Consider the following 26,192-nt stretch of genomic DNA (forward strand, 5'->3'; position numbering starts at 1 on the left):
GCGCTTTATTTGAATTTGTGATACAGTTTCCTTTCTGTACTGTTAACTATTTTTCAAGACACTACAGGATCATCATCAGATGCAGGTGTTGCGAGAACATTATCTGGACCATATGCAGCCATACCCTGTGATTGTGATGCTGGCGGAAGTGATGGAACGCAAAGTTAATGAAACGAAAAGATTGTCATGTACTGGGTATATACATTGACTGCCTCGTGGTATCTATTTTGCATATTATACAGATGCATATGTACAGTACTCAGCTGCATTTCGTTTCACTCTCATTCAATATAAGTAAACACCCTACGCAAGCGCAAAGTATGTAAATATGACAGATATCACACATAGCCAAATCGCGATGTTTGATGTGAGATGTGTTGCGCTACAGAATAAAGATTTACAAGCATAGACACTGGATGTAAGGGAACCTTCCAATCTACTTGACAATGTACACTTAGTAATCGACCACGATACTATTGTACCAGAGCATGAGGGCGCTTTGGTCGGCTTATATCCTGCTTTTGTCACGGTATTTCACGAGGATACTATTCAAAATTTGATAGAATAGGCACAACTGTCTTGAAATAATTTACAGTGGCATGAGTTTTTCTTAGTGACCACTGTACCCGTTTAGTGTAGTCAACGAGTGATTCCAATAATCATCACGGAAGCCCAAGTACAATAATATCAAAAAGCTACATACAAGAGAAACAAACAGCGCGGAATATTTACTGCATAATTAAGACGTGAATTAGAAGTCAAAGACCGCGATTTGGGCAAATGTAATATGTTTCATTTTCGGATCCTTTGTACTTACGTTGAGTTTTTACTTGGACTACTGTGAATGAGCATGAAACGAGGCGCAGTAAAATTCTCATTATCACAGCGTCTAGATGCATATGCTTCAAACAATGTTCCTGTAACATTCCCATCTGATGATGAGCCAACACTGGCTTGAAAACTAGTTTATATTACAGAAAATAAATCGTATCAAAAATTTAAATAAGCGACTGGTTGCATATTATACCCAGCTGAATCACCAAGTTTTCTTGTTAGTTCCGAGGTGAGTTCCTTCCAGTAGTGCAAAGTAGTCCACATTAGGATCGTTACAAAGTGCTAGCACAGTTGTACAAAGAAGACAGTTGCGCAGCTCTGGCCTCTGGCACTCGCCTAATGATGTTTAGGCGAATCGTGGGAAATCTAAATCATAGTGAGAGATGAGCGACCTGAGCTCTGCTCCTCCTGCAGTGCAGTGCCTTTATCACCGCTGTTGAAACACCAATACGTAGGTCGGAACTTAAATGGTGGCAACACTGCTGAGGAGAAACTATGCAATGGAATCTACTATTGTCACTGATAGCACACGTTGTTGACATACCTACCGTACCTCCGAACAAATGGATTCGCCCGCCCCATGTCACCGGCGTGCGCACAATCGAGGGAAACAGTCACTTGTGAGGGAGCGGTCTAACGTAACGGTGCCACTGTGTTTTCGAAACAGGAACAACGCAGTTGGATCAAGACTGAATGTGCCAGAGGTCGTACAGCACGACAGTGTCATCAAGGTCTTCAATAGGCGTGCGTGGAATCGGCATTGCCGTACAGAACAATGGCGCGTTGGGTAAAAGCCTTCTACGAAAGTCAGCAAACTGTCAGACATGCATCGGGCAGGTCGTCTGAAGAAGAAGTGCATGCTGTTGCCACGTTAGTGGACAGTGATCGACGCCACACTATTCGTGAGCTCGCACACGAAACCGGATTAGCGCATACGACTGTGCTTCGCATCCTGAAGGAACACCTGGGCATGAGAAAAATGCCTTGTCGGACATGCAGAAATGGATGCGTTACGACGCTGCTCAGACGCACTTGGAGCGTATCATAACACTGGATGAGACATGGGCCACATCGTACGAGTCAAAACTGAAACGCCAATCCAACGAATGGCGTCATTATGGGTCGCCGCGAAAGTCGAAAGTGCATCAGAGCCCCAGTATGGTGAAAGTTATGATGATTCTCGAGTGCGACTGTGATGATGTTATCCGAACGCATTACGTTCCTCCACGGCAGACTGTCAGTGCACAGTATTACTGTTCGTTTATGAATCGGCGACACTTTACCCGCAATCCACTCATCATTTTGCACGACAATGCGCGGACGCATACAGCGCAAGCTGTGGCTGCTCAATTTGGTCGATTGGACTGGGAAGTACTGTAACATCCACCATACTCCTTGGACTTAAGTCCTTGTGAGTTTGATTTGATTGCGAAGATGAAGAGACCACTTCGTGGCATTCCCTTCAGAACTGTTCCAGAGATTCGACAGGCAGTAGACCGCTCCATTCGCACCATCTACAGAACAGGCTCTGCTAACGGTATACTACGCCTTCCACATCGCTGGCAACGGGTTCTACCCAGCACTGGTGACTACTTTGAAGGACAGTAACAACTGCAAAAATTTAACTCTTTTGTATCGATTGTGAATAAATAGTTGCCACTGTTTGGTTCAAGTGGCTCTAAGCACCTTGGGACTTAACATCTGAGGTCATCAGTCTCCTAGACTTAGAACTACTTAAACCTAACTAACCTAAGGACATCACACACATGCACGCCCGAGGAAGGATTCGAACCTGCGACCGTAGCAGCAGCGCGGTTCCGGACTGAAGCACCTAGAACCGCTCGGCCACAGCGGCCTGCTGTTGCCACTATTTAAGTTCCAACCCTCTTATTATCAAAGAATTTGTGTGTATGGTTATCTTTCCAGATAATTTTTGAAGCTTCGGAAGACTTCTAAGGCTCCATTCAAACTTCGCTTTTTGAAGATTTGCTGCAACCTTCCTGCCATTCTTCGAAGTGCCGTTCACACTGGGAAGGGCAGCGGCTAAAATTACCATGTGCCATTCAGATTTAGGTCCCCCGTGGTCAAGATGCAGAGAGGGAGGTGGCTCATTTCTTTTTCCCAGGCCAAGCGTATGCATCGTCCCTTATGAGATCGTCGTTGATGGGATGTTAAATCCCTATTTCCTTCTTTCCTATGAAGTCCAGTTCACTCTTTCCTATATTTTAGGATTTGAGAAAATTAAAAATCACCGTAAATTTGGTACAACCGCTTCTAGGAGCTTAGTTTGCAGCTCAAGGTTTCACAAGAGGCTTACGACCATTATACGATTAACTGCGCACTCACTTAACACTGTTTCAGTTGGCTAAATAACAATACTGTAAACTGAGACTTTTCTTCGATGTTTGCCACACATATGGAGAGGCTTTAGCGACCGTTTCGTCCAGCCCTTACAAAAAACTACGTAATTATTTAATTAATATAAAATTACACATTCATACAGGAGGGAAAATAGCAAATCCGATTACGGCAATCATGGGCCGGCTGTGTGCATATTTAATAAGACGAAAAACATAATACGCAAATTTCCATTATTAAATCAATTTCGCTCGGTATTCTGGTCTTGTCGACGTGTTGGTGAAGTACAGAAATATCGGAGGTAAGGTCGAAATATTTTAATATCTGCGAAGCATATTGTTTAAACAATAGCTCCAAGATAACGTAGATCGTTGAAGAAATGGGCTGTTTGGGTCAAGGCGGCTTCGCGGCCAGCTGTCTCGGAGAAAGACTTTTGTTTTCGCCGGGCGTAAATGTGGTGCCACTTCAGAGTGGTTAGACTATGAGCCATGGAGTCGCCCGTCCCACCGCCTACAAAGCGCTAGGAGAGGTCACCGCAGCCTCTCCACTAAAGCCGGTTGCAGCAGTTTCTTGTTTTACAATGGAGACACAGCGCTGTGGCATTAAAACCAATGGAGACACACTCTCCAACTCCTAACAGACGCAGGTTTTCGTCAGTTGCGTTCGGTTTTTAGATCGGTCGTATGAATAAGCCTCGAAGTTAGCCGCTATTTTTTCTTAGCGTAGTCGTCTCCATTACTTTGGAGTCAGTTGTGTTTAGAGTCGTAAATGTCCGGTCGCATCACGAGAGGATGCACGCGCCTACCGCGGTCGCCGTAATTATGCGTACAGGCATTTTGTTCTACGAGCTTACTACTCAAAATGGTTGAAATGGTTCTGAGCACTATGGGACTTAACATAAGAGGTCATCAGTCCCCTAGAACTTAGAGCTACTTAAACCTAACTAACTCAAGGACATCACACACATCCATGCAAGAGACAGGATTCGAGCCTGCGACCGTAGCGGCCGCGCGGTTGCAGACTGAAGCGCCTAGAACCGCTCGGCCACAGCTGCCGGCCGAGCTTACTGCACACCAAACGTCAGTGCTGCTTTGATAAGAGTTTCTGTACATGCCGCCCCATATTGAAATCTCGTTTCGGTCATGGTAAACAATATCTACCATTTTCCTCCATTCTTGTTTCCCACGCTTTTAGTACTTAGAACTTCTTATGTGATGGACAAACCACCTTTCGTAATTTTTCTTATTCCCATGGAGGACAGGCTATACTTCGGGAAATTCGACATAATACTTTGGTGTTGTCCCATTTTTGGCTATGTCGTATTTTATTGCGTTAAATGATTCAATAAATAATCACGGTCTAGTCACATTAACAACGGCCTTGCCGCAGTGGTTACACCGGTTCCCGTGAGATCACCGAAGTTAAGCGCTGTCGGACGTGATCGGCACTTGGATGGATGACCATCCAGGCCGCCATACGCTGTTGCCATTTTTCGGGGTGCACTCAGCCTCGTGATGCCAATTGAGGAGCTACTCGACCGAACAGTAGCGGCTTCGGTCAAGAATACCGTCATAACGACCGGGAGAACGTTGTGCTGACCTCCCGCCCCTCCTATCCACATCCTCCACGGAGGATGACACGGCGGTCGGATGGTCCCGGTAGGCCACTCGTGGCCAGAAGACGGAGAGCTAGTCACATTAATGTCACCGCTGCGTATGTTCGATGTCAACTTGCAATAACCACTTCAAGATGGCAGGTGTCAGTAATAGCTGTGGCGTATATATAAAGCGTGTCGTGGGAGGGGGAGGGGGAAGTGAGGGGAGGAGAAGGCCCCAAAACAGCGCAGTCGTTGTCGTAATGTGGAAGTGATGGAGCAATTTAACGGTAGAAGCTTTTCTGAAATGGCTAAGTTTGTAAACTGTCCATGTACTGTCATCTTTAAAGTAGACCGAACATGGCAAAATGGCGCTATCCACAACCAGCGCCGAAGCAGCTGTGGTGCACTACGGCGAAGACCGCCCAGATGAACCAATGGGCTGTCTATAATGGCTCCTCAACGACCGTTCAGCGAACGTTGCTCCGTAGGGGCCTCCGCAGCAGGCTCCCGGTTCATGTACCCATGCTGACTGCGGTTCACCAGCGATGAAGGCTGGAATTTTCGCGCCAGTACTGTAACTGGACGCCTACTGAGTGGTGACAGGTGGCTCAAATTTTATGCTCCATCGTACAGATGGCCGTTAGCGTGTACAGCGCTGTAACAATCATCGGAAGGCTCCTGGTCAGAGGAGAGAGCGTCAGGATCTGGGGAATTTTTGTCTTCGAGGCATTTCCTGGGTCATCTCATCATTCAGGAAGATCAATGGAATAACACAATATGCATCTAACTTTGGGGATCATATGTATCCCTGTATGCCGTTTGATTTTCCCTCGATGTGATGGCATTTAGCAGCAGGACAATACAACGGGCCGCACAACTCGCAGTGTACGAGCGTGGTTGGAAGAGCTACAGGATGAGTTTACCGTTCTCCCCTGGTCACCAAACTTCCCGGATTTAAACCCAATCGAAAATCTGTGGTAATACCTTGATCCGGCTGTTCGTGCCATGGATCCAAGTGCACCTGTCTACGGCATTGCGATAGTCATGACCCCTCATTCCTGTTGGTACCTTCTAGTACCTCACTGACTCTCTTCCTGAACATCCGTACTGAAGAAAGTGGTTATTCAGGCTTTCGAGAGGTGATCACATTAATGTGACTGGACATGTATATATCAATTAACTCTACACCTTTCTATTACGTTTTTGTGACCTTTGCTAACGAACTCGAAAATAGAGTTAATTTACGATAAATTCAGACGTACACCTACGTCTACATACGTACTTACTCCGCAAGCCACCATATGGTGCGTGGCGGATGGTATCCTGTACCACACTACTAGTCGTCTGCTCCAGACACAGATAGAGAGGACGAAAAAGTATCTGCCTCCTATGAGCGCTAATCTCTCGTTTCTTACCATTGTTGTCCTTACGCAAAACGTATGTTGGCGGCAGTAGGATCGTTCTGCAGTCAGCTTCAAATGCCAGGTCTCTAAATTTTCTCAAGGATATTCCTCGAAGAGAACGTCGGTTTCTCTTCAGGGATTCCCATTTGAGTTCCTGAAGCATCTCCGAAGTCCCAGCTTGTTGTTCGAGCCTACCCCTAACAAACCTAGCAGACCGCCTCTGAACTGCTTGATGTCTTCCTTTAATCCGACTCGAGCAGTATGAAACTTCCTGACAGATTAAAACTGTGTGCCGGACCGAGACTCGAACTCGGGACCTTCGCCTTTCGTGGGCAAGTGCTCTACCATCTGAGCTACCCAAGCACGACACACGACCCGTCCTCACAGCTTCAATTCTTCTAGTGACTCGTGAGTCGTGCTTGGGTAGCTCAGATGGTAGAGCACTTGCCCGTGAAAAGTGAAGGTCCCAAGTTCGAGTCTCGGTCCGGCACACTGTTTTAACCTGCCAGGAAGTTTCATATCAGCGCACACTCTCGACTCTAGCAGTACCCATCAATGGGTCCCACTAGTGTCCTATACACGGTATTCTTCACAGAAGAACCATACTTTCCTAAAATTCTCCCAATGAGCCGAAGTCGTCCATTCGCCTTCCCTACCTCAATCCCCACGTGCTCGTTCCATTTCATATCACTTATTCTAAAATATTTTCTGGCTGGAATACCTGCTGTAGGTTTGGCTTCTGATGCTACCACGCCCAAAGAGAGAGCAAGATATTCAGGTAAATTACAGTTTATCTGGAGATAAGGACGGGGTTGTACTTAGCAGCAAGTTCAAGAGTCACAAAAAATAGTATTCCATGGTTTAATCTGATTATTTCTTTTATGTCATTTTGTTGAGCCTAATTAAATATTTTAAGTAATAACGACCAGCCCTTCAGTTACGAACTTGACGGATGTACCAGACTACATTATAAATACTTTATCGACGTGTTTCAGAAGCGGCCCATTAATAGAATGTCACAAAATATCACAAATTACATTATACATTAGGCATAAATCTACTCAGATTCATAGACAGGCAGAGTCACAAACCAGAAACAAATATAATACAGTGTGTCGTGTCAGGTGGTAAATCTTCTGAAATCGGTATTTAACTTGCAAGCGCCCCACTGTTACAAGCCAAGTTACCTGTACATACCACTGCATAATTCTAGCGGCGCTGGGACCGCACATTAAATCGCAAGAGACCAACTGCTAAAACAAGTGCAATGACATAAAATAACAATAAATTTATTTTTGAGGAAAACTAGGAATTCATTACTCGCCATGTTGTGCTGTAGAGAATCATTGGAATGTAAGATATGAACTAACAAAGAAAGAGTTAATGTCGGCAAGTACGAGGGTTGTTTTTTAAGTAAGGGCCGTTTTTATTTTTTTTTAAAAGATACAAATACTTTTATAAAAAAACTTTTATTTTCTGATTCTACACACTTTTATCTATTTTTCTACATAGTTGCCTTGTTTATTTAAGCACTTGTCATATCGTACAACTAAGTTTTTAATTCCCTCTTCAAACAATTCGGCCGCCTTCTCAGACAGCCAAGAGTTCACGGCCGCTTGCATTTCATCGTCGTCATTGAAGCGCTGCCAGCCAAGATGGTGTTTCAGGTACCAGAAAAGGTGAAAATCGCTAGGAGCAAGGTCGGGGCTGTATGGTGCATGGTCCTAAACTTCCCAGCCAAAATAATCAATCAAATCCTGAGTCTTTTGAGCGGTGTGAGGCCTAGCATTATCGTGCAGAAGCAAAACTCCTTTTGTCAGCATGCCGCGCCTTTTGTTTTGAATTGCTCTGCGGAGCTTCTTTAGAGTTGCACAGTAGGCATCTGAGTTGATTGTCATTCCTCATGGCATAAAGTCCACTAGCAAAACACCGCGCCGGTCCCAGAACACAGTTGCCATAATCTTGCGCTTTGACAGCGTCTGTTTGGCTTTGACCTTGACGGGTGAGGTTGTGTGTCGCCATTCCATGGATTGTCGCTTGCTTTCGGGAGAGATATGGAATACCCATGTTTCATCTCCAGTGACAATTTGACTCAACATGTCATTCCCTTCTTCCGCGTAATGAATCAAAAGGTCCAATGAAGTGGCAAATCTCTTCTCTTTGTGGTCCTCTGTGAGGAGTCTGGGTACCCACAGAGAACACAATTTCTTAAAGTTTAGATTTTCAGACACAATTTTGTACAAAACCGATCTTGAAACTTGTGGAAATTCCAAAGAAAGAGTGGAAATTGTGAATCTTCTGTCCTCACGAATCTTTGTTTCGATTGCAGCCACCAAATCATCAGTGATCACAGAGGGCCGGCCTGAGCGTTCTTCGTCATGGACGTTTTGACGGCCATTTTTAAACTCCCTAACCCATTGACGCACTTTACCTTCACTCATTGCATTCAAGCCATAAACTTCTGCTAACTGACGATGAATTTCTGCAGCTGATAGGCTTCTCGCGGTCAAAAACCGTATCACTGACCGTATCTCACACGCGGCGGGCGATTCAATAATCCTAAACATTATAAAGTAGCACAGCGATACGTACACGTCAGCTACAGAGCTGCAACTTGCATCAGTGTGAACGGGAAGGATGCCGGCAAGTGACGCGGTGGCTTGTTGCGGCGTCCGCGCGAACTACGGGACTATACGCGCGAACGGCCCTTACTTAAAAAACAACCCTCGTATTTCTAACAGATTCATGATTTAAATCGCCCTTAGTTTCACGGCTTCCTCGAATTCATTTCAAGAGGTAAAAAAAATATCTAAAGGATGGACGCTCGTATCCTAACGTACTCTAGCCGCCGCTGCTGTTGGCGCTCGTTCTGAAGAGCTGTGTCAACAACACAGCGTGCGCGTGACCAGCAGTTAACGGGCCCTAGCGGTGAGGAAACGCTTCCGAAGCACTAACCAGGCAACGGCTATCGCGATCAGCAATTACGCGTGTTTCGTGCTCTTCACTGCTTTCGAGAGATTGAGAGGCGGCAACATAAACTTGCTGAAGCCTTAACTTCACGGCCTTCGTCCGACTTTCAGAATCTGCCTTACCCTCATTTAATAAGTTCCCTGCTTCTGAACTGGGTTATATCTTTTCCTGGGAGGCTCCAAAGCAACATTGTAACCAAAATTATTACTTTTGTTACCAAGAAAAAACAAGTTTGTGAACATTCATATAACAACAAGCAATTCATTTAGCTTGCACTAAAATTCGTTATCACTCATACCCAAATCGTAACGGCAAGTGCTATCTTAAAATGCATCTCTGGGTCATGTCAGCTAGCTATGTTAACTAAGATAACTTTTAAATAAAAATTCACTTAAAAACGAAACTACCGTATTTCGTGTTAGTATGCTGAAATTTGTCAGATTCATAGTAACAATCATTGCAGAAGAGCACATTTATGGTCGAAAGGGGTAAAAATACGGGCGTAGTAGATTTGTTTTGTAATTGTCAGTCGTTCGCAATATACAAGCAGACTTTCACGTCCAGTGTTTATTCCTTAACTTTTTTAAGCAACACAGGATGATCTGCAGCATCATTTATTTACTATGTCTCTGCATCCGCCACAAGCAGTCTCCGAAACTGCGGTTTGTCCAGGTCCACGTGCGAAACGGCGAAGCAGGAAGGGCTAAACGGCAAATGCGCTGCTGCAGAAGTCTATATAGCTAGGAGAAAGATAGATAAACCTATAACAAAATTAAAGATGCCTATGGAGAAAAGAAAAGCGGCAGTACGAATATCAAGAGCCGAGATGGGAAAGCAGTACTAAGCAAAGAAGGAAAAACTGAAGGAACAAGGTATATATAGAGCGTCTGTGCAATGGAAATTAACTTGAAGGCACTATTATAGAAAGGGAAGAAGAAGTAGGCGAAGATAACACGAGAGAGATGGTATTGCGAGAAGAATTTGACACAGCACTGAAAGTCCTAAGTCGAAACTAGCTCCCAGAATAGACGATATTGTAACTGGCTCTGAGCACTATGGGACTTAACTTCTGAGGTCATCAGTCCCCTAGACCTTAGAACTACATAAACCTAACTAACCTAAGGACAACACACACATCCATGCCCGAGGCAGGATTCGAACCTGCGACCGTAGCGGTCGCGCGGCTCCAGACTATAGCGCCTAGAACAGCTCAGCCACTCCGGCCGGCTCGATATTGCCACTACTGATATCCTTAGGAGAGCCAGCCATGAAGAAACTATTACAACTGGTGCGTAATATGTCAGTGCACAGTGTGACACTAACAAACTGTGACCCTCCCAAAAGAAAAACAAACACTGGATCCGCATCTTTTTGTTCTCCTCTTTTCCATCTGTTAACCGAGCGTAGTAACTGTTCCAGGCCAATGAAAAATACTCTGTTCTTCGAACAAGGCTTTAGCAAAGAAAACCTCTTTCGTTTGCGAATTGCATTTCTTCATGATTGTTCCAATAAATGAGAATCTGACATCTGCCCTCTAGAAGGCTACATTATGTCTTCGAAAATGATTTCATAAACTCTATTGACCGCAATCTTTAGTTTGGCATCAAAGTTCTCAGTTTGTGGGTATTCAGGTGGCGTGTTCTTAAATATTAATGATGACAATCTCCTTGCGCTAGACTCCAGAAAAAGGGCAATGAATACGGAAGTAGGCTGTTTAGGTTTTTATATTGGTAACGCCACGTAGCGCTCTGTATGAAAATCACTGGCTGTGCTGTGCGCAGTCTGTGGCTGGGTGGCATTGTTGGAATAGTCGCTATTGCAGTGTTGGGCAGTTGACTGTTAACAGCGCGAAGCGTTGCACAGTTGCAGGTGAGACGCCAACAGTGGTGGATGTGGGGAGTGAGATGGCGGAGTTTTGAGAGCGGATGATTTGGACGTGTGTCCATCAGACACAGTAAATTTGTAAGACTGGATGTCATGAACTGATTATATATATATATATATATATATATATATATATATATATATATATATATATATATATAAACACTATTAAGGTAAATACATTGTTTGTTCTCTACCAAAATCATTCATTTGCTAAGTATGCCTATCAGTAGTTAGTGACTTCAGTAGTTTGAATCTTTTATTTAGCTGGCAGCAGTAGCGCTCGCTGTATTGCAGTAGTTCAAGTAACGAAGATTTTTGTGAGGTAAGTGATTCATGAAAGGTATAGATTATTGTTAGTCAGGGCCATTCTTTTGTAGGGATTTTTCAAAGTCAAATTGCGTTGCGCTAAAAATATTGTGTGTCAGTTTAGTGTTGATCAGAATAGGTAAAGAGCGAAATGTCTGAGTACGTTCAGTTCTGCTCAGCTGTTTGAAAATCAAATAATGTAAGAGGTTTATCAGCACAGTAATTCATAATTTTTTCTAAGAGGACGTTTCAGATACTGTAATACATGCTGTGCCAAGGACCAAGTACCATTGAAGCTGATGTACTCGTCGCATGGCGTTGACCAGTCCTCTGTACCTTAACGGCAGTAGCAGTAGCAAAGCGACAGGCAGATTACTGCGGGCGACAGTTGTTTCAGATTTGTGGCAACCTGATCAGTACATTCGTTACTCGCAGCGTTATCCGCCTTCCCAACTGAAATATGCTGGCATCTCATTTGGAATCCTTCATTTCATCGGATTTAAGTCATCTCAGTAGAAAGTATAACCTACATGTGGTTTTCCACGCAGAGGAGGGCAGCAAACTAAATCAATTACAGTCGACTGAACCGTAGTTCGTGCTTTATGGGTAGGAGCAGATGTTTGCGAACTTGCGGATCCTCTAGTTGATGGAATTGGAAACCCCGTTCAGCAGGCGCTGGGACCGCCGATGTGACCGGCGGCAGTGTTTTCGAGTGCACCGTGAGGAAGGAGCGGCTGGTTACGCCACTGCTAATGACGCCGGAGGCTAAGGACTGAGGCCTCGCCGAGCTTAGCGCTGAATTAGCGACGAGGTGCTCGCCCTGTTGCCAACTCCACCAACGAGCCGTGTGCGCATCCTCTGACAGGGAGGACGTACACAACCCGAACAATACAAGACTGGAATAGAAGGGGGAACCGATAGAGGTACTCAAAGTACCCTCCGCCACAGACCGCCAGGTGGCTTGCGGAGTATGGATGTAGATGTACAGGGTGTTTCAAAAATGACCGGTATATTTGAAACGGCAATAAAAACTAAACGAGCAGCGATAGAAATACACCGTTTGTTGCAATGTGCTTGGGACAACAGTACATTTTCAGGCGGAGAAACTTTCGAAATTACAGTAGTTACAATTTTCAACAACAGATGGCGCTGCAAGTGATGTGAAAGATATAGAAGACAACGCAGTCTGTGGGTGCGCCATTCTATACGTCGTCTTTCTGCTGTAAGTGTGTGCTGTTCACAACGTGCAAGTGTGCCATGGACAACAAGGTTTATTCCTTAGAACAGAGGATTTTTCTGGTGTTGGAATTCCACTGCCTAGAACACAGTGTTGTTGCAACAAGACGGAGTTTTCAACGGAGGTTTAATGTAACCAAAGGACCGAAAAGCGATACAATAAAGGATCTGTTTGAAAAATTTCAACGGACTGGGAACGTGACGGATGAACGTGCTGGGAAGGTAGGGCGACCACGTACGGCAACCACAGAGGGCAACGCGCAGCTAGTGCAGCAAGTGATTCAACAGCGGCCTCGGGTTTCCGTTCGCCGTGTTGCAGCTGCGGTCCAAATGACGCCAACGTCCACGTATCGTCTCATGCGCCAGAGTTTACACCTCTACCCATCCAAAATTCAAACGCGGCAAACCCTCAGCGCCGCTACCATTGCTGCACGAGAGACATTCGCTAACGATATAGTGCACAGGATTGATGACGGCGATATGCATGTGGGCAGCATTTGGTTTATCACGAAGCTTATTTTTACCTGGACAGCTTCGTCAATAAACAGAACTGGCGCATATGGGGAACCGAAAAGCCCCATGTTGCAGTCCCATCGTCCCTGCATCCTCAAAAAGTACTGGTCTGGGCCGCCATTTCTTCCAAAGGAATCATTGGCCCATTTTTCAGATCCGAAACGATTACTGCATCACGCTATCTGGACATTCTTCGTGAATTTGTGGCGGTACAAACTGCCTTAGACGACACTGCGAACACCTCGTGGTTTATGCAAGATGGTGCCCGGCCACATCGCACGGCCGACGTCTTTAATTTCCTGAATGAATATTTCGATGGTCGTGTGATTGCTTTGGGCTATCCGAAACATACACGAGGCGGCGTGGATTGGCCTCCCTATTCGCCAGACATGAACCCCTGTGACTTCTTTCTGTGGGGACACTTGAAAGACCAGGTGTACCGCCAGAATCCAGAAACAATTGAACAGCTGAAGCAGTACATCTCATCTGCATGTGAAGCCATTCCGCCACACACGTTGTCAAAGGTTTCGGGTAATTTCATTCAGAGACTACGCCATATTATTGCTACGCATGGTGGATATGTGGAAAATATCGTACTATAAGAGTTTCCCAGACCGCAGCGCCATCTGTTGTTGACAATTGTAACTACTGTTATTTCGAAAGTTTGTCTGCCTGAAAATGTGCTGTTGTCCCAATCATATTGCAACAAACGGTGTATTTCTATCGCTGCTCGTTTAGTTTTTATTGCCGTTTCAAATATACCGGTCATTTTTGAAACACCCTGTAGATGAAGCTGGGCAATGAGTCTTGTGCAGTACCGCCTCGAGATGGCTGAAAGGTTGCAAGACAGTGACACGTCATACGGAACCAAGACCATCCACACGATTACTGCGAAGAGCTGTTTCTCGCTAGTAAAACACTGTTAACAACGTACGGGCGTATTACTGTATGTGGTTGACTGAGTATTCAAAACATTCAAGAGTCAGAGAAAAGCAAGGAAATGATCTACTGATGCACAACCAGCACAAATTCAGAAAAAATTGTTCTTGTCGATCACAGTTGGATAGTTATTCGCGCGGAGCAATGACGTCTATAACTGGGGATGTCAAGTTGTTTCCATATTTCCAGGATTCCAGGCAGCATTTGGCACCGATTCCCGTAAGCAGCTTCTAATCAAACTTCTCTGTCTGAAGGATCGCAGTTCGTAGTAACAGATAAGAATATAGCTAGTGAAACTTATATCCATGGTCATCGAAGGAAGGCTTACGGGCCCTCTGTTGTTCATCTACATGAACGATTTTGGAGGCAATATGAACAAACCGCGTAGAGTGCAGTCGTTTACCGTCCAGTAAAGTCATCACAAGATCAAATAATTACAAAATGATGTAGACAAAATACCGGCAAGGCTCGAAATCTGAACAATGAAAAGTGTGAGGTACTCCACATGAGAACTAAAAAAGAATCTCCATTAAATTGCGGTTACACGATAAATCTCACAAATTTAAAGAATTTCTATACCTAGGGATAACAATTACAAACAATTTAAATTGGCACAATCATTCAGAACGGTGAATCACAGACTGCCTTTTATTGACAGAACACGTAGAACGTGCTAAAGATCTAGTAAAGAGACTGTTGCACTACTCTTGTCATTCCTCTTCTGGAGTATTTCTACACGGTATGGGATCATTACCGGAGTACCACTATGCGTACATCGGAGAAATTCAGTGAAGGGCAGCTTGTTTTGTATAAGGGACACACAAATGAAAACGAGACAGATGGAAAGAACGTAAGTAAACTGTTCATCATTTCAAAAGTAATCACAATAACTGTTACAACATTTATCCCATTGTGAGACAATACGGTCAGTGCCTTCACGGCAACATGTTTACATTTGCCTACGGAACCATGATAGTGCTCAGGCCTGCTCTAGTCCGAAGCAAATCACCGGCCACTAATGGAGGATGTGTAAGGTCAACATGTGGACCAGTCCGCATTTTTCCATTACGTTACCGAAGTTTCGCTGGGAAGCCCTCACATATCCTCCATATAGTCCTGATCTCTCGCCATGTGATTTACATATTTTTTGAGTCCTGAAGGAAGAAACTCATGGTCGTTGATTGATTCGCACAAAGAGGTGTACCACTGGCAACAATCATAGTTGCGTAGGCAAACGGAAACATGTTATCATGGAGGCATTCATTGTCTTATGTCAAAGTGGGATAAATGTATTAGCAGTTATGCAATTACTTTTGAAATGATGAACAGTTTACTTACTTTTTTTCCATCTATCTCCTTTTCATTTGAAAGCTTCAGAAGCACGAGGGTACCTGTATCCTAGTGAGGCACGAAGATAGCAGTTGTCATTTGTGAGGTTGTATTCAAACAAGCAAGTTTCAAGAGCGGTCTGTTTGATCCAAAATGAATGGACTTTCGGTCGTTTTGCTGCAGATGGCAATGCCTCTCCATCTGTCATCCATAGATTGTGGATACTCTACAGGGAGACAGGTCAGTACACAAGGCGACGACATATTGCAGCTCACCTTCAGTTTTAACGTTCCCATGTCAACTGTCAATTTCGTGGCTTTTGAAACGTGTTATTCAAAGACGAGTTCAAATATCCTCTGAATGAAGGTAACGGCCGTATTCGTTTGTTGGAGACCTGTGTGAGTGGTACCTGCCAAGTGTTGTCCAGGAAATCTAAAGATTTCCAGGATACCGTGATGTTGTTGGGAGGCTTCAGCATTGACAGCCATTCGAATATTGTCGTTGTCCACTGCCGCAATGCCGCCAAACAGATCCTATTGGACCGAGTGGTAGCTCCTGCTTACAGTGGTGGCCCTGAATTCCTTCTAGCGCCAGTGCATATGTGGCGGACGTCAGCAGGGATGTCTCACGAAGCCTGGACATTGAAGTGATGGCGTGGCCGCCCGTGAGTCCCAACCTAAACCCCACAGTGCGTATGTGGGCAATTATTGCTCAATGGAGTATGGCAGACGCCCACAGTAACGTTCCCCTAATTCTTTTGAGCAGTGTATTATGACTCTAACCTACGTAGGTAGAAATGATCATCGTGATAAAAAAAAATACAAGTCAGAGTTCGCACGGGAAGGTTTGGGTATTCATTTCTTCCATTTGCTATTCGAGATGGAAACGATAGAGAAATAGTCTGGAAGTGGTTCTCTGCATACTCTGCCAAAGACTTGAGTGAACTGCAGAGTAACCATGCAGATGCAACAACCACCCCTATTAAGAATCTTGCTTAGTAAAGCATTGTGGAGTTGAAACCAACTTGTGGTTTCCAGAGCAGCTTGATCTTTGCGGCGCCGGCGTGGGGCACGCCTCGACTCACTGCTCATGTTGCTTCGCCGCGAGCCAGCCGCAGTTCGGCGTTAAGTGGATGGATATTATTTCTTCACTCATGCTTCATTCTCCTGTCTTTGTTAGAGTGAAACTTGCCCCCTCTCCCCTCCGCCGAGATTATCACAGTGTACTTGCAGCAATAAAATAAAAAGAGTTTAAAACCCTCCGGTCCCGTCTTACGAGGGTTACTTGATGTTTAATCCCCTTTTACAAGAACTACTTGCTGATAAAAATCAACTAATCGTCATGGGTGCGCGTCACATACTTGGGTATAAACCAGCAACCAACCTCATCTTGACGTCAATGATCAACTAACTGAACCGAATGTAGGGTTCCAAAATTCCGAATATGCTGCAGATTGTGCATGTGCAGAATATGGCGACTTAGTCTATACTCGCCGCGCTCAACTCGTGTATTAACGGATTTTGTGCTTTTGTGGCTACTCATTCTTAATCTTATTGTTTGCTTTAGTTTTCGTGACATGTCGTGGAGGTTGCATAAGGACTTGCCCACAAGAGAAAGCAAACATTTGAAACCCAAAAGTTATTATGGTTTTACTGTAGAGGGACGAAAAAACACCAATATCACGTATAAATAAAAACGTAAATAGATAAATTTTAATGAAAATTGTTTCAATGGTGGAAAAATCATATCTAATTAAATGAGAAAATTTTCGATGGTATTTGGCCTTAAAAAAGAACAAGAGATGGAAGACAGAGGAGAAAGGCGCTATTTACTGTCGTCTAAATATTATTTGATGTACAGTTTACGAAAAAACGACACATCAAGAAGAAATTATCCTAATAAGAAGGAAATTGGTGGACGTGACGTACAAGTGCAGACATACGGATGATTACAATTACAGAAAAATTGAATGATTTGTTCGAGAGAAAAAGCTTCACAAATTGAGAAAGCCAGTAACGCATTGGTCCACCTCTGGCTCTTATGAAAGCAGTTATATGACTTGGGATTGATTGACAGAGTTTTTGGATGTCCTGCTGAGGGATGTGGTGCCAAATTATGTCCAGCTGGCGCGTTAGATCACCAAGATCCCGGGGTGGTTGGAAGGCACTGCCCGTAAGGCTCCGAACGTTCCCAGTTGAGGAGAGATCCGGCGACGTTGCTGATCCCGGTAGGGTTTGGCAAGCACGAAGACAAGCAGAACAAACTCTCGCCGTCTGCGAGCGGACATTAAAGCCATGATGCTTGCCATGAAGGGTAACAAAACAGGATGTAGATTAATCGTCGAAGCACCGCTCTGCTGTAAGGATGCCGCGGGTGACAACCAAAGGGTTCCTGTTATGAAAAGAAATGGCACCCCAGACCGTCTCTCCTGGTCGTCGGCCGTATAAGCACTCCGTCTTCAGGCCACGAGTGGCCTACCGGGACCATCCGACCGCCGTGTCATCCTCCGTGAAGGATGCGGATAGGAGGGGCGTGGGGTCAGCACACCGCTCTCCCGGTCGTTATGATGGTATTCTTGACCGAAGCCGCCACTATTCGGTCGAGTAGCTCCTCAATTGGCATCACGAGGCTGAGTGCACCCCGAAAAATGGCAACAGCGCATGGCGGCCTGGATGATCACCCATCCAAGTGCCGACCACGCCCGACAGCGCTTAACTTCGGTTATCTCACGGGAACCGGTGTATCCACTGCGGCAAGGCCGTTGCCCCTCGTCGGCCGTATGGGGGGCAACAATCAGGTTGGTATCCCATTGCTGTCCTTAGAGACTCCAGACACGTCTTCGGCCTGTAATGCCATTGGCTAGACTAGAATTGTCTTCAGTGATGAGTGCCGCTTCGAACTGAGCCCTGACGACAGTCTCCTAATTTTAACGATCTAATGTGCCGACTGAACAGAATTTGGCTCGATATTCCTCAGAAAGACATCCAATATCAGTCGATGCCAAGCCGAATCGCTGCTTGCATAAGGACCAGACGTGGATCAGAGCGTTACTAACTTGCTCAATTTGTGCAGTTCTTTCTCTTCAATAAACCATCTATTTTTTTCTGAAATTGTAGGCATTGGTTTATCTGTACATGGACGTCACATCTACCGATTTCTGTCCCATTCGGATACTTCCTTCTTGGTCCGTCGATTTTTGTCTTAGGCTGTATTTGTGTGTAGATACATATTTTCGAGCAAATAAATTGTGACGTTTTCAAATGATTTTTGATCCTTTTCTTGTGCTATTAGTTCTCAGCAGTGTGGAGATTTTTCCATACGACATTTGTAAACAATATCCAATGCGAATTTTGCTTTAGTTATTTATAAACACTACTGTCATTGACGGTTCCTTATTATGTTAGTATATTTCGGCTTTAACGGTTCGGGTCCAAAATGCACAGCAGGAAATTTTGGCGCTGAACTGAAAAAAAAAGCCACTCATGTCAGGCGAGAACGTGCAGAGGAATAAAACGTCAAGGGCGCTACAGTACACTCACTTGCCACGCTCAGTCGATTGAGATAACAAACTTAACTCGTATAAAAGGGGCTTTAGCGAATGCCGAACCCTGAGATCCCTTCACACAGTCATCGCATTGCAATAACAGTTCTCTGGGATCTAACTGGAAAAAATCTTTGATCTGGATGATAGGACCAGCAGCTAAATAATTAAGAGATGCACCATTAAGATACGCGTTGAGAGATGCGGTGCATTTTCAGACAGAGTGAGCTGCACCGGTCTGATGAAGTAAGTCTGAAGGCCCGTGTCTTAGCACAATGAGGAACCTCATGAAGCTGGAATTTTGTCACTAATTACCAAAAACGACGATGGAGACACTCACGATATTAATTAATGTCTACGGAACATAATCTGCCAGTGGAATAATGTGTTTCTAAGTGGTTCACACTGCCTTTCCGCTGCAACAAAACATCTGAATATGCGCTACGTAAGAGTATGTTGTCAACAAGCATACGATTCAACACAGAACAAGAGCGACGGATGGTGGCACGGAACGGGTGGCTTGCTCTGAAACTAATACCAGAGAAATTTCAGGTAGCTAGAAACTGCGTAAAGTTATCAAAAGATTTGAGTAAGAAGAAGATGTGGTCACGAGTTATTCTTGCACAAATTGTGTGGTGAGCAAAAGGTGACATAGACGTGAACCGTTGGACATTTTTTCGAAATGTGAGACTGAGCTCCATAATTTTTGAAAACCATAGTCGTAGGACATGAAACATACTTCCACCCGATCTATCCTCATTGGAATAGGCAATAATCCTAGTCGCAAAAGATATCCGTCTCCATGATATTTCGACAAAGATGCCAAAATGTGTGACGAGAATACTTGGATTGGCTCCAAAAGGAGGCGCCTTCGGTGAAAATTTCCAGCAGCTAAACATTGCCAAAGGACATTATTTAGGATAAATATAGAGCCATTTAGTTTGCATTCTCTATATTCTCTGTTTTATCACTTTTTCGGAGAATTTTAAGGGCCCCTTGTACAACAGCTCATTTTCAGCGGAAAATGCTATGTGGAAACGCATAGTAAAGAGAGAGGCTAAAATTCAACTTTTTTTTCAAACCCAGAACATCTAATTTTAAGAGCTTTTTTTTGCTGTGGTGTCTTCTGTACATTGTCTACTGAGAAAACTCTAGTGCGGTATTGAATCGTGTAAACCTGAGACACTTCTACAACGTATCGCACACACCTACAGAAGCCTCAGTAACTGTGCAATCCACTTCCATGCAAAGAAAGAGTGTTCAGTTACTTGATAATCATGTTTCCAATCATGGATTAATATATTATATTTAATTACGATTCCAATGATAGTGATCATGAGCTTACTGCACAGTTAAATGGCATGTCAGTAAACTTAATCAAATGGACTATGGGACTTAACTACTGAGGTCATCAGTCCCCTAGAACTTAGAACTACTTAAACCTAAGTAACCTAAGGACATCACACACATCCATGTCCGAGGCAGGATTCGAACCTGCGACCGTAGCGCCTAGAACCGCTCGGCCACTCTGGCCGGCTAAACTTAATCGCCAAATTCATACATTAACATCAGTTTTCCTTAGCCATCTGTATCCAGTGGTGTGTTGTCCAAGTAAAGGACCACCAGATGGGAGGGTGTGTCACTTTTAATATCCGCCCATCATTAGCTAAGAAAGCCACATGATGGCGTAAATGAGCAACGTTCGGAATGGTCGCGTTCAAATTTGGGCTGCAGAAACACCGTCGCGGATGTACATACTATTTCCGCGTGGTCGCGCTTTACCTGCCCGACGCTCTCCGAACACCATTCGGCTGTTATCTAGAAAATCTTGCTTTTTTCCAATTCCCCTCCTATACTCGGACCTCACGATCAGTTTGTGTCCGCGATCCATTGTTCTGTCCATCGTTGAGGTATCGTCGCACAGGATTGCTTCAGTAATGCTTCACAAATGCGTGTGATGCTCCGTCGGGACCATTCCACAGACATCACACACCTACTGCTCTCCTTGTAGCAAGAGGTCTATGACAGGCAGAGGTCTGTGCCGAAGCGTATCAGGGGGAACGTGTCACGCTTCAGAGATTGCAAAGAGCGGCTCCACGGCTCAGCGGTCCGCCCGACCAGCTCAAGTTCACATCGCTCTACTTGTAGCCACTCCAACTTCTGCCTACAGACTACTAGCCCACAGCGGGGCAGGGTCGTAATAGGGAACCAACGCAGAACCTGTTCGGACCTTAGGCTGTGCCATTGTAACAGAATTAATGTCAGAGTCGTCGTCATCATCTTCATCACATATTAGGCTTGAACTGTTATACCAACTTATAGAGATTAGTCTTTTCACCGTGTTTCCTCGTCTGGTGATTTGTGTTTTTAGAAGAGTGTCATCCACTATCCCATTGATATGCCCATTACAGTTTTTCTGTGTCATTATTTTTTACTTTCTTTTAGAGACATTGACCTGATTCTGTTCTTATTCCTGTATTTCGCTTTTGATCTTGTCTTGTGTATCTTGCAACGTGTCTAAGACATCTTATTTCCTTTATTTTAAAATCCAGGTTTCTTTTAGGAACGTTACAGAAGGGATCGACAATCTTTTGTAAAATTTCATAAATATCTCTTTCCTTACTTTCCTTGGTAAGGTCCACCTACAGGTTTCTTTAATTAAGTTAAATTTCTCTATCATACGTTGATTGTCATCTTCGTGTGATTTATTTGATCATCTTAATTCTCAGGTAAGAATACAGCAACAATCGACACAATACAAGAAAAATAGTAGTTGGCATTCTATAAAGATCTATTGAGGAAGAAGTAATAGAAGACAGAGAAGAAAATGCTGTGGTGGATAACATAGAGCAGGAAGGAGCGGTACAAGCATCAAACGAGATAAAAAGATTCGCCGAACGCATTTCATGTAACACAAATTTCATGTAACACAAATACTTATCAAAATCCCTTTGGTAGTGCTACCGTGTCATCTTATAGACTTCCAAATCTTCAGGAATGCCAATTTGCTATAAATCTTATGGGTATTCTTAAAACAATGTCCGTTTTGTATCCTTGATGTTAACAGAGAGTATAACAGTTTCATCCTGACAACACTTTATTGGTTTCTGGGAGGCATGACTGATCTGTTCAACGAACTAAGTTATTTTCGTCGTATAAAATTCATAAAATTCTGCAGTAAAGATTTTCTGTAGCCAATTTAAAAATTACCTCAGATTAAACTGTCGTGTTTAGTACCATCTTGCTTTGATGATATATAAAGGGATGTCCAAAGAAGATAGGCAGAAAACCTCTTACTAATCTGAGCAAATGTCATACCTCATCACTGGACATGAAGGACCGTTTTAATTTATCTTATTTCGGGCTCTACGAAATTGCCGAGATAATTCGTCATGTCTTCTCATGTGATAATAAGAGTATAGTTCATTTCCATCTCGTTTTGAGTTGAATGTGGTATTAGCTTTCTGAACATTTACTCACGAATTAAAAACGTTTCATCCCTTGTGGGGATCGAACCCACGACCTTTGGATTAGAAGTTCAACGCGCTATCCTCTGCGCCAAAGGGACGGCTCTGGCAATGTGATTCACTAGCCAACACAACGTCGCTGGGATGGCCTTCGCCCAGGAAGAGATTTATGTTGTGTTGCGACTGACAGGTGACGTAAGGATACAATATCTTCTATGAAGCACATAAGCGCGTATTTCGCACGACTTTCAAGGCAGTGGCAGGATTAACTCTCATCATTGCTAATAACAAAGAGCAGGCAATACGTTTAAAACATATCTGTTCTTCCATGGCGACTGCAGTAACTCAGTAGAAATAGATCATAGCTGGTTCGCTTTTATCTGATGCTACCAAATTTGGGCTTGATGGGCAGTGTGAGCATGGTTCACTGAGCTGTGTGCTTCTGCTGAATGTGAATACTTGGCTAAATTTGAGTTTCTCGTCACTAAGCGTCTGCAAACTAAGGCACACCACTAACTCTATTACAAGACAGCGTGACTCACAGGCGACACATATGGCGGCATTACTCATAACTCCTTGTCGCATAGTAAGCGCGGCCCAGTTCATACATCAAGAACGTCCCTCATGTAGACGAACTATTACACAATGTAAAACGTACTGTCACAACATAAAGCACCAGTACTGCGTGGCTAACTACAATGGAAACATTGCCAGCGGAAGAGCTCTTCACGATACAAAAAAACTGCTCGCAAATAAGGCAGTTGACAGACAAGTACACTGGAATTATCTTCAGGAAGTGCAGTCCCCCCACAAAGCAGGTGGTAGCTTACAAAATCCTCGTTCTACCAGTACTTTAACATTGCTCGTGAGTCTAGGATCAACACAAGATGGGACAGATAAAAGGAAATAGAGACTAGCCGAAGAAGAGCAGCGCGTTTCGTTACAGTCCCATTTAGTAAACGCGAAAGTGTCACGGAGATACTCGGACGAATCCAGTGACAGGCGCTGTAGGAGAGGCGTCCTGCATCACGGTATTATTTACTGTTCCGAGAGTGTATGTTCCTCGATGAGTTAGCCAATATATTGCTGCTTCCTATTTGTCGCGAAAATACCATGACGGTAAAAGTAGAGAGATTCGACCCCACACGGAGACTTACCGACAATTGTTCTCCCGACGAACCATTAAGACTAGAGCAGGACAGGATAAAAGGACAATGCTACTCAAAGTACCTTCAGCCACACACCATTAGGTGACTTGCGGAACGTAGATACAGACGCAATCTTCAGGCGTCTTGCCCTATCCGGCACTGAAAATACGGTTATGTGGCTTGGAGACTACTTTGGAATCTCGCTGTTTCTAATTTTTTAGAAAAATCTATGCAGCTATACGTTTGACATACCGAGAGATTATCTCGTCATTCCAGTCACTGATATTGTGGAACTTAATTCGACGAGCAAGTCGCCGGAGTGGCGTCAAATCGAAAGACTTGCACGAGGCGAGCGGTCTAACCGACGGGAGGCCCTCGTCACACGACATTATTTGTGGAACTTAAAACTTCTGAAGCAGCAACTTCCTTAGTGTCCTCGGGGATCTGCCACCTCTCTTTTGTACGCTTGTGATTCCTCGACATATTATAGATCTTAATATAGACAAATTTAATAAATAATTCTTGCAGGTAATATTGAAGCAAGCTAAATTGTACAGAAACGGACACAAAAACGATTCGTTCTCACCAGGGGTCAGCTGTACAATGCCTGTTACAACTGATCCCACCACTCTGTATTAAGAGTAAAACTAAATTGCTCTAGCCATACAAAAAATATGTAAATTATATCCTACGCAAATTGAAAGTATAATAACTAACATATATTTATATATACCAGTCGAGGCAAATAAATTACATGGAAATAGCTAGAAAGAAATATATCATAAAATTTATTTTTACTTCAACACACTAAAAACAAGTTTCACTCTGTCACACAGCCATCTCACAGGTGACGGTCTACCTGCATTTTTTCCTTTTATATGGAAGAGATGTGAAACCTCCTATCACATCTGGGAAATTCGCCGAATGATATTTGCTCGTAAATGTGAAACGTTACAATTGGCCCCTGATACTTTTTATCCCAGACTCCCCTACACAATACTATACCACTTCAGATGAAACACACATCTCCATAGTCGAACATTTTTAGGAGACACGAGTTGTGGAATAGTCATGATCAAGAACACAGCTACCCAGAGAAAATTTCCTTCTTTATTTCCAGCCAATGAGAAAATACAGATAAGACAGGATACATATAAATATACTATAATACAGGTTAATATAGAAGCTCATTTACTCTCCAAGCTCATTTTGATGTTTGACACACGCACCTGCGCGATGCTGTAGTGGCAAGAATTCATGAAGTCGGCAGTGGAACATAGTTGAGCAAGGGTCACCGATCAGATTTTATTAATGTTAACACATAAAAGGCACTATTTCTGCACACTATACGCGAGGATTATTTTTGCAACTGCACACTGGAAGGATTCAAAATTACTTATTGATCCCTAGCTGCGAAGCGGTTATTCCGGAAATGAGTCGAATTGGTAACATCCCATGTAAAGAGATTTGCGCGTATGATGAGCTCTGTGGGAAATATGTTGACGCCAAAGCGATGTTCAAAATGTTGCCAACATTACTTCACAAATGGTTCCAGCGAAGGCAGATTTCCCATACGTGCTGAAATGTAATGGGACGACTGTAGCAGTTGTACAAAAGTAAGACTGTCACAGGAAGTTGTACCGCCACGTCTGGCATCAAACCAGAGTCTTCCTAGGAATCGATGCATATAAATCCTCTTCGTGACTTTTACTTCATACTATTCCTCACTGTGAGACCGATACTGCATAGATTTGTATGATTTTGTTGCGTTCTATTTTAATGAAACATGCATATTTCACTTGAATGTATATTTCAGGTACACTTTCAGCAGTATGAATGGTGGCTTACAACAGCGGAAGATGCAGTCCCTTATCAGACACAATTCATTCCCCGTTGATAGCACAAGTCATGTGAAATGCATTCACAGAACCTACCATTTACCTTACTTCTACCTTAACTAAAGGGCTCACCTTCGATACACTCGCCTAAATCATCATAGAACTTCGAGAGTGCTTCACAATCGAAAGAATACAGTCTGGACCACACGTTTCCATTTCTGGAATTCGGCCTTTGGAAAAGCTCTTAACTGTCATCTATGTTCATAAAATGAAAGGTTCTGTAATTTTTCTTTATTTCTGGGAATAGATAAAAGCCACATGGACTGTGTGTGTCGAATATGGACTTGGGGCATGATTACAGCATTAATTTTTGGACAAAAATTGACGAAGAAGAACGACGTGTGAGAGGGTTCATTATCGCGTTGCAAAAGTCATGAATTTTTTCGCCATAAATCAGGACTTTTTTGTGGAATGGTTTATGCAAATGAAGTTTAAGTAGTAGTCGTTACTTACCGTTAGTGTACGTCGACTGCTCTGACAACACACGTTGACAGTCCACCAACGGAAAAAGTAGCTGTCCAGGTTCCTGTCAGTCACGTTCTTCCAACTTGTCGCTAAATTTTGTCAATTCTTTGTTTACAAAGTTCTCTTCGCACTGCTTGCCTTGGTGACGTGTTTTCCAGATGCGTATTAAGTAACCAGTCACTTCTCATGACGACACCACTCTTCTTATTGATAAACTATCCCTCTCTGTTCTTCCATTATGCGCGGATCCAAGGTTTGACTATTTGCGAGTAGTGAGAGGTGGAGGGGGAAGGGAGAGCGG

At 43.8% G+C, this 26,192-nt stretch overlaps 1 protein-coding gene, 1 non-coding gene and 1 pseudogene across 5 annotated transcripts in view; all 3 read right to left on the reverse strand.

The window, feature by feature from the left end:
• LOC126337029 (ras-like GTP-binding protein RhoL) overlaps positions 1-26,192 on the reverse strand; it is a 350,016-nt gene that overhangs the window by 93,706 nt on the left and 230,118 nt on the right. The gene's annotated exons all lie outside the window — the stretch shown is intronic.
• Positions 18,021-18,138, reverse strand: LOC126337426 (5S ribosomal RNA; annotated as a pseudogene).
• Trnar-ucu (transfer RNA arginine (anticodon UCU)) lies at positions 22,409-22,481 on the reverse strand. The gene has a single exon. It is a non-coding gene; the product is annotated as a tRNA-Arg (tRNA).

The sequence above is a fragment of the Schistocerca gregaria genome, chromosome 2 (genome assembly GCF_023897955.1).
Source record: "Schistocerca gregaria isolate iqSchGreg1 chromosome 2, iqSchGreg1.2, whole genome shotgun sequence".
NCBI classification, from domain to species: Eukaryota; Metazoa; Arthropoda; class Insecta; order Orthoptera; family Acrididae; genus Schistocerca; species Schistocerca gregaria.